Raw genomic sequence first — 10,185 nt, forward strand, 5'->3', positions numbered from 1 at the left:
TATCACTGAGGACTTTCAGACAACAAATTATTCAGCATACGTGTGTCAGGGGGCTTCTTTATACCAAAAAGAATACATCTGAAACATACCTCACTGGGGAGATGTTGAGAGCAGGAAAGCTCTCTGGTACTTAAGTCCTGAGATGACAGGGAGTAGAGAATGATTGACTGCACTCCTGAATGGAGTTGCAAGTTGCATGAGAGCACTAGGGAGGGAGCAGCTGCATGGCTCAATGATTGGCTGCCATTTGGAGCAACCTTTACTCCTATAAGACAATGTTGGCAACTGTTTAATTTTCCTTAGAGGGGCTTTATTTTTGCTTACAGGCTATTCTAGTACCTGACCTGTGTTTTTGTAAGTAGCATTCAAGCCTATTAGTACCCTTGCAGTCTTAAAGAAGGATCGCCTTGTTATTCTTGTAGGATTTTTGCATCAATACATTTCTTGTTTGTTTCATTTATTTTCATCATTAGATACATGGGTTTAGTGTTTATGGGTCTTTTCACTGTATATATTTTTGCAACCTGATCAAGAAATCCAAAGCATTGTTGTAAATAAAATATCAACTTCATTTAGCATCTGGTCTTTTGTGGTTGGTCCTGAACTACTAGCAGGCCTCTTCCTCCCAGAGGTGGGCTGTGACAGATACAATTTATAGCAAGGATTTGTGTGTTCCCTCAGTCTTTATAGGAATGAGGGCATTCCCTTGATGAAGCTGGACAGGTGGCCCTGCCTCTTGGGGAACCACCCACAAAATACAATAATATTAAAATTAAAAGAAAAGAATCAAATATAAATAAAAAAGAAACATAACCAGGGGAAGAACCCTGGCTGAAACATAGCAGGCAGGTTTAAACATATTGAAAGAAACAAGAATTACAATTGCCAATACCAAGACAAAGTCCCAAAAAATCAATAGTCAAAAATTTGTATTTACCAAACTAGAAGTTTGAAAGCCCTAACAAAAAAAAAATTATTGAATTTATTAAAGTAACATTTTCAAGTTACATTTTATACAAACAAGTCAAACTTAACAAAATTCAATTCAATTCAACCCACACCCAAGAGAAGCAGAGGAAGGCCAACAGCCAGAGTAAAACTTTAAGAGTAGAAAAGAGGGAAGAGAATCTACTTCCCCAATATAAAAGCTTATTCTAAAGCTAAGATAAGTCTGCTTGCTAAAAGTGAAGACTATATGATAGGCATTTAAAGATTTTGGTCCAGAATGATGTTAATTTGATGCATGCCCAAAACATATGGTCCAATGAAGCTTGAGCTCGATTGCAACATTCGCAGGTTGGATCTTGCCCTGGAAACCTTTCAGACAATTTTAAATGACGTACTCGATAAAAGAGTTTAAGTTCAATAATTGTATGCTTTGTGCATATGGAGCTCCAGTGAATTCCACTCCTTTTCTGAAATGTTGAGTAAGAGATCCTTTCCCACTGTACTCTGGAATCTTTGAAAGGAGGGTACTTTAAAATGTCTTTATATTTTATAGAAATGCTGTCTGAGTCCTCAAGACTGATCAATATTTCTTCTGGAATAGAAGTTAGTAGGAGGCGAGGAAAATTGGGAATATTTTGTTTAGCAAAGTTTCTAATTTGGAAGTCCTGAAAAAAATGTGTTGATGGGAAGCTACATTTGAGGTGTAATTGTTCACAGTATGCAAAGACATTATCTATGTACAAATGTCTAAGTGATTTATGTTTTCCAAATGTTAAAAAATGTGTAAGTTTGAGAAGGTGGAAACAGGTGGTTATCATGTAGAGGTGACACAAATAAAAGCCTCTCTATCTTGAAATACTTCCTACATTGATTTCGTATTCTGAGTAAATGAAGGACAATTGTGTTGTTAGTATGTTAATATTCAATCATAACCTAATTTATTTGGAATTCAGAAAACATGCTAATTTCTTATAAAATTATCTGTTAATGTACATGGGGATGCTTTCATATAAAAAAGAAACTTAGGGAGGATTTTCATCTTGACAGTGTTAATTCTCCCTGCTAAAGTGAGATGGAGTGTAGACCATCTGTGGATGTCTTGTTTAAATTTTTCCATTCAGACAGCAACATTTTGTTGAAAGAGAACTTTAAGTTTACTTGTGATTTGTTCCCCTAGATATTTAAACTGATCTGAAAAAAGGGAAAATTTCTAATCTAATGTTGTGTGATAGAGAGTTCACTGGAAAAAGCACACTATTATCCAAATTAACTTTGAGTGCAGATATCTTTTGAAATTCTTCTAGCTCTGTTAAGACTGCAGGCACAGTATTTTGTGGATATGATATATATAGTACCATATCATCTGCATATAGTGATATTTTCTTTTCAAGTCCTTCTCTGATAATCCCCTTTCTCTCATGAGCATTTCGAAAATGAACTGCCTATGGCTCAATGGCGATTGCAAATAGCAATAGTGACAGGGGGCATCCTTGTCGAGTATGACGTTCTAGTTTGAAGTAGTCTGAAACAATGTTGTTAATATAAACATAAGCTTCTGGACTGGCATATAGTAGTTTGATCCATGCGCATATGTTCTGGGCCAAACCCAAATTCGTGCAATGTGGTGAATAGGTAGTAAGATCTTATTAGCCTTCTATCCGTGTTTATAGTAATGATGTCACAATTTAAAAATGAGTTGCTGTGTTTCTTTTCTTGTCAAGAGGTTGCATTCTGAATACAAAGCTTGTCATTTCCAATAAAGTGCCTTATTTTGGAACCTGGAGTGTTCTTGATCTATTCTGGTAATTTTGCTGATTAACTCTGATGCCTTCTTATTTTCCAATTTATTTTTGAGGGAGAGATATAAAATAATCCCAAAGTATTCCTGCTGAGATTTCTGAGGATATATTTGTTTCTAAAAAATATCAGTTTGCTTGGATATAAATTCTATACAGTTCTCGTGAGCTAATAAAAGTGGGTTAAGATGTCATCTGCGAGATGAGTAGGTGGGGCATAATGATTTGAGCTCCATTATCAGAGGGGCGTGGTTGGACATAACAATAGCGTCATACTTGCAAGATTTGATAGTGGGCAAAAGAAAAATAAAAAAATGATAAATTCTTGAGTAACAATGATGTACTGGTGAGAAGAAGGAATATGCTCTTGAGTTTGGATTTAGAAATCTCCAAGGGTCTGATAAGTTGTGTTCAATTACAAACTGTAATTCTTCTTGCAGTGTTAGATGTTATCACCCCTGTGGCTGAAGACTTATCCAAGTCTGGATTTAAAAGACAATTAAAGTCTCCGGCCATTATAATTTTATGAGTGTTCACATTAGGAATGGATGCAAATATGTTTTGAATGAAATCTCTATAATCCACATTAGGTGCATACATATTTATCAAAATCACTTTAAAATGGAAGAAATTACCCTTAACGATCACATATCGCCCTTCATAATCAGATATTACATCTGATACTACAAATTAAATTGTTCTATGTATTAAAATTCCTATACCTCTAGTTTTCTTTGCATAGCTGGAATGAAATATTTGGCCAGTTCAATCTCTTTGCAATCAAAACTGATCCTTGCTTAATAAGTGGGTCTCCTGTAAAAATACTATCTTAGTGTTTAGACCTGTTAGGTGAGAGAATACTTTCTTTCTTGTTAATTTCGTGATTGAGACCTTTGACATTCCAGCTCACAAAGTTCACTGTTTTACATTAAGATAGTATATTATTACATAAGATAACTTTAACCTTAATTTCCAATTTTGCCAGGAGTTATTGCTATGAAGCCTATTGTTGTGTTGGCACTTAGAATTGTAAGGATTAAAAGGATAGCTTAGAAATAGCTTGCTTCCCCCACAGCCCCCCTGCCCCACATTTTGTCTCCCCACGTGAGGCTAGACCACTCTTCACGAAGTCTCAGTCCTCTGACATACCTAGAGACAGAGCACATCCAAAACAAAACAAGCCCCCCCAGCAGCGGTGTAAAAAGGATTAAAGTAGAGATATTTATTGGCAATACAGCCCAAATACTATAACCTAGAATATAATCTTGAACAGTCCCGAAAGAATAAAGAATAAAAGGGAATGATATTAAAAGGTACCCATGGAAAAGCAGATAACGTATGATAGTAAAATCCTAATACAATAAATCAAGGGTATGATGTTAAACAGTCCCATTTGGGAGAAAAAAAATATATAATTATAATAACAATGTAAAAAATAGCCAAGAAGGAAACAGAATGTACACTTATGGCAAAAGTCTCATTGAAAAGAACCAAATTGCAGGTAAAATCTTCTTTGCCATGCCAGGACAGTATTTAACCCAAATAGCATTTCAAACCTTGAACTTAAACTTGGGGCCCATTTAAACTTAGATGAAGCTTTAGCTGTCTTTTCCGTTTCTTTCTGAGACTCTTTTCTGCTTCTCATGATCATGGGTTCAGTAAATACAGGATACCCTGGGCTAATGGTAGAAAAAAGTAAAATAACACAGCTGTTAACAGAGACGTCCATCTCCCAAAATGGACGAGACCAAAAATAAAATTGCAAAAACTCAATAGTCAAGTTTGAAAGCCCTAATAAAATGATTTTAAAACAATTCTTAAGTGTTTTTGCATTTATCCCAAAGCTAGGATATTGTTGATCTGCCATAGTTGACATTGCAAGAATATTTGTATGATAAAGGATTAGGAGATTGCAGAGACAATAATCTTAGTTAACTCATTACGAGAAGTACCTGATTGAAGACATATGCAACTCTCAAAAGATGAAAGCTGTAAGATGGTGCCATCTCTTTACAGTCCAACCAATACTGATTTACCCACACAAATGAAGACAGGTTAAGATGCAAATCAGTATCACCTTGTGTACAAAAAACTGTTTGAATTGTGGGACACTCAGCATATTCGTGTAATGATGTAATGTTTTCAAACACAAGCATTCTTATAATTTTTATTTTGAATCTTGGTTAGTAGAGCCAGATAAATCTTTCACCTAATAGGTGGCCAGGTTCTTACTTATGTGACTAAAACAGATACTCAGGAGAGTTATGTATTTTTGTGTATATAATGGTGAACTGTGTTTCTTCTTCTTAAGGCTTGTTTGAATACCTCTGATTGTCACATGACCGCTGACAGCACCATAGTGAAAAGACAGCAGAACAGGCTCTGAGGCAACCCTGGAGTTTTTAATTCTCCATTTTCTTAATTTCTTCCATTGTCCTATTTACACAAGTAGAAAGAATGACCCGTGATAATATGATTGGGTAGCCTTTATATAAATGTATATACTGTACATGAGCTACTGACAAACTGAAAATTTCTGAATGGGGTCAAGACGATTTCCATTGCTCTTCAGAAGAGTCTTTCCAAGCTAAGATGGCTGCAGCGAGAGTATTCAGGTTCCTGGGGGCTGGGGTGGCTATAAAATGAGGGTAAGCTGAGGAAAAAGCGCTGTTCACAATTTTTGAAAATAATAAAAAGTAATTTTGTGTGTGTAACTGCTCCAGATATTCTAAACTGCCTGCAAGGCAAAACATTTATGAGAAAGAGCCCTCTCTCTACTAACTGAGGATTGAAAATAAACATGCTAACAGGTCCACTTTCAAAACTTCATATTGGAGTTTGAGGTCTAGGTGAAACCATCAGTTACGGCATGGCTGTTCAACATGCAATAATTTTTTTTCTCTCCGTACCTTGGATTTCATGCATTCTCTACAGCAATCGCTTATTACATCTGCAGCAATCATCTACAATGGTGAGACACATATTTAAAGCTTTACAGTGTAACTGGGTTCTCTTTTACTTGGGAGGTGCATTCTACAGTGTACCCAGATTGACTCCCAGGTCACAAACACAGGTCTGCACCGTTAACAATTTTGTCTCAGGTATTAACAAAGTATATATATATATATATATATATAAAAATCAGAATGCAGAAAGAAACTGCGTCAGCCAGTAAACTAAAAGTAACTCCACCAGCTCAAGTGAGTAATCAGGCCTCTCTAACTGTGATGGTATCTCATCTGGGCAGTGGGAGTCAGCTAAAAACTTTATAGCACTTTTGGTAGACATATCCAATTTACTGGTGTCTTCACCTCTCTGCCTGCCTGGACTAACATTTTTAAACATCTCACATTAATGGAAGTTATGGATTTAAATATTGAGGAGAACACTCCTTGTTTTGGCTGAAACACTTCAATAACTCCAAAGGAAGTTGGCGTTGAGTATACCCATAGTCTTTTTTTAGATTACATAGTTTTTGCACTTCTGTCTTTCTAAGGCATAACGTTTTTGGCCATGCCATTCTTACTTCCTCTGGAGTCCATCTGGCTCGGTGGTTAGGCAGGGAAAAAGAAGCCTAGCATGTATGAAAAGTTTGCACTTTAAGCCTAAGAATAGTTCTGCAAAAAAACTCAAGTCATTCTGCTTGTTGCATTCTAAACTAGCAACACTTTCAGTTTTAATTTTGACTATAACTGATAAAACAGATTCTTAAGAATAAACAGCAGTTCTGTTTTGTTTTGCTTAAGTTTTTGTTTATGTGTTTTATATGTGCTCCTCAATTTGTGGGAAAGTAAGGAAAGATGTCATTTTTAAACATTTGACAAAATGTTTTAATTCCCTTTTAAGGGAGGGGGTTTGGACAAAAATTATTTTAGTGGAGATTTTGTGTGAGCGAAAGCAAGAAGTTCCTTATTGTGCCTGTAGTGCAGTAATATTTGGCTGTGTCTTCAGTTTTGAGGTTGTTCATGTCCAAATACAGAGCCTGTTTAGAATTGTCTCTGGAGATTGTAAATCGTCCTTGAATGCTGCTTGCATACTTTATATTACTGCTGTCAGGGTTAATGTAACCCAGCCATTCAAGCCCCTTTTCCAGGCTCTTGTCGAATCCAGCTCAGCCAGTAAGCAGTAACAGAACTCCCAGCACTGTTCTGCCCAGAGCCTTGACAGGTCAGTCGCAGAGACTCTCCAGGCTTCTTGACTTCATTATCTTTCTGAGTCAGGACAATGTCTGACCGGACATCTACAAAACAAAAGAGTTTTAGAAGACATGATGTGAACAACATCAGCCAAAAATGTGCTGGATTCATAAAAATGAAAGAAAAGCAACTTACATGATAAAACAGTCATAAACATGAAAAGATATGAAGTCTCCATAACTGTTACAGACACGAGGAAGAAAGGCACAGTAGGAGTGATCTAACAAGACTTATATGACAAAAATAAAGGAGCCTTATTTGCATAATGTCTTCATCAGATATGAGGGGATTATTTAAGAAGTGAGAACTTAAGTAACAGAAGGGAAAATATCCATCAAATATGAATGCATTGTTTTCAGGTCTTTTTTTTTAAATGAAAATATTTAATGAGAACATATATTTTTCTTGTAAATAAATAGTTAAGTCCTAATAAACATTAGTCACAGTCCTTATTTGAAAACGTGGAAAACACAATGATGAATAGAAATGTTTAACTCGTTTTGTCAATATTCTCTTTAAAACAAAATCGACACGCTTATCTTTTAAATTTTATACAACTCGTATGTAGTTGTTTATTTGTGTAATCTGAGGAAATTATCAGCACAGATTAATTCCTTAGCAACATTTTTTGTGTATTTCTATAAAATAAAAGACTTTAGTGTTTATTTAATAATTAATGAATAATTGTCTTTAGAACTGCTGTAAAGTAATGGGTTTTTACACAATGCAAATGTATTTGTGCATTTCTGTATCCCATAGAAAACTACAAAAGGCTATTTATGTAAAATAAAAGACTGAAGTGTTTATTTAATAATCGTTTGTAAAGTAATAGGTTTCTTTTTACCTTCATTTTAATCACCCTCAGTGGCGTTTTTGCCATTTCACATCAAGACTGGTGTTGCACTTTAGTGGAGGCTTTACATGTTAAAATGCTGAGACAGTGAATGACATCGGTCTGGGACAACAAAGAAGGCAGGGGACACTACAAAAGTTTACCACAGAGCTCACAAAGTGAGGCCTCATAACCTTTGTAAAGATTAATACTAACCTGGGTTTAACAGCAGTGTGACACTAGTGGAAAAGGCATCAAAGAACCACACATGACATCTTTTCAGGGCTGTCGATGCAATTTTGTAAGAACTATTTTTGTTGCATACACATACATTAGTTAACACAATTAGTACCGAATAATTAAAGTGTTTGTTGATTTGTTAACTAGTCTTTAACGTTTAATTCAGATAAAGGAAATATAACAAAAAGGACCACTACAAATAATAAAGGAAAAAAAGCCAAAATGGGAAAAGCTGTCAGGCTAGGATAACGAGATTCCTTTCTCTTTCTCAGGTTATAGGAAGCTGAATTCCTTCAGTGCAGTCCTCAACTAACCACCTGCTTACGGATCTTTCAGACTTTATAGGTAGGAAACTGGAAAGTGTGGAGTCAAATTGTCCTCATTGGGGTCTTCTCAGTATTGTGGAAAGAAGAAAGTGGAGAAGGTTAGAGCAAATACCTTATATGCCAGAATTATGAGAGTGCTCTCCTTTATGATGTTGAAAAACTTCAGTAAGTCCAAAGGAGTTTGGGGTTGAGCACACTCATAGTGTTATTCAGATTTAGGCAGTTTTTACTCTTCTGTCTTTTCCTGGCACAAAGTTTCTGCACCTTCCCCTGGAGTCCCTCTGATTGTGTGGTTATGCAGGGAAAGAGAAGTCCTAGCAGGTATGAAGCTTTACTCTTCAGTCCTAACAATAGTTCTGCAAAAAATTCAAGTCTTTCTCCTAGTTTTTTTGCACTCTAAACTGGCAGGTTTGTGAAATGTGTTTTTGCTTAATGACTGCGACTTCTTAAAAATTGTGACATTCTGTTTTAGTTTTGCCTTCATAACCTGTAAAAATAGATGCAAATTCTTAAGTTATGCAAAGTATGGGAATGGCGTACATTTTAACAAAATGTACTGTTTTGCTTTAGGTTTTTTTTTTTTTGTTTTTTGTTTATACATGTTCACTAAAATGATAAAAAACAAAAAAACATTCCTCAGTTTGTGGGAAGGTAAGGTAAAGATGTCCTTTTTTAACATTTCGACAAAATGTAATTGCACTTTTTAGAGGGGGGTGGTGGGACAAAAAGGTTTTTAGTGAGGATTTTGTATGAGCCACAGCGCCTGTAGCTGCTGAAATATAAGGTGTAAGACGCATGTCAAAAGAATTCTCAGGTCAAGAGTTCATTTTAAAGATATTTAGTGAAAGTTAAAAGCGAATAATCCAAACAAGAATAAAGAAAAATAGTTACACACGTAGAATAAAAGACAAAAAAAGGAAAAAATGTATCTTCTATAAACTTAGCTTGTCTTGAAAGACTTTAGTTATTTCTATAATTAAAGATTCTTATTTCTTCTTCTGTACGCCTTAGCATACGGTGCGGGTACTTAAATAAACAAGTTTTCTTTACTTGTTATTTCTCACTTTCAAAGAGCCCGTAGGCATCGAGCACAGTTATGTGCCTTCCACGGTTAAAAACCGTATGCCCTCTACACCTTATACAGGGCAAGGCTGTCACTAACTAACCTGAAGAATAATGTTTACTCCAAGCTGTTAGAAATGGCAAGAACATACCAATACGATTCTATTTACGGGGGTTAAGGAACCTCCGATAGTTTATGCATTGTCATCCTTAATAAATATTCATGAAATTTTATAGGAACAAGGAAAATGGCTCTTACATATCTGGCCCCTAATTGTTTATGCTAGGCAGAATCAATTACTTTAACATTACTTACTAGGAGCCTCACTACTTTACTAAACTAAAACCTTACTTAAAATTTAAGAAACTTAAAATTTAAACTCTACTGTAAATTCACAAACACACAATTAAAATTAAACATGCAATTAAGATTCATTCATTTCAATTACTTGATCCTTCCTGGATCAGGCACAGTTTGTTCACGGTCTCTTCCAGTGTGTAGTTTTTAGTTTGCCACCGCAAACCCCTCTGACTGCACCTTTGGCATCTGGCATTGTCTGATGACTCGACCCATTACCCAGGAATTGCAAGGCGTAGCTTTATCTACAATTAAGACAATGTCCCCTGGTTCAAAATTTCTTCTTGGTGCAAGCCATTTTTGACGTTGCTGGAGTATTGGCAAATACTCTTTAGTCCATCTTTTCCAAAATAAATCAGCCATTTATTGCGTTTGTTTCCAGCGTCTTTTTGGATATGGTTCCTTTTCTGAAACGAGTACAGGTGGT

At 35.6% G+C, this 10,185-nt stretch overlaps 1 pseudogene; it reads right to left on the minus strand.

Annotated features, from left to right (window-relative positions):
• Positions 1-6,615: 6,615 nt before the first annotated feature.
• On the minus strand, positions 6,616-7,222 carry LOC114645116 (Ig heavy chain V region 3-like; annotated as a pseudogene).
• Positions 7,223-10,185: the final 2,963 nt, after the last annotated feature.

The sequence above is a fragment of the Erpetoichthys calabaricus genome, chromosome 2, assembly GCF_900747795.2.
Source record: "Erpetoichthys calabaricus chromosome 2, fErpCal1.3, whole genome shotgun sequence".
NCBI lineage: Eukaryota > Metazoa > Chordata > Cladistia > Polypteriformes > Polypteridae > Erpetoichthys > Erpetoichthys calabaricus.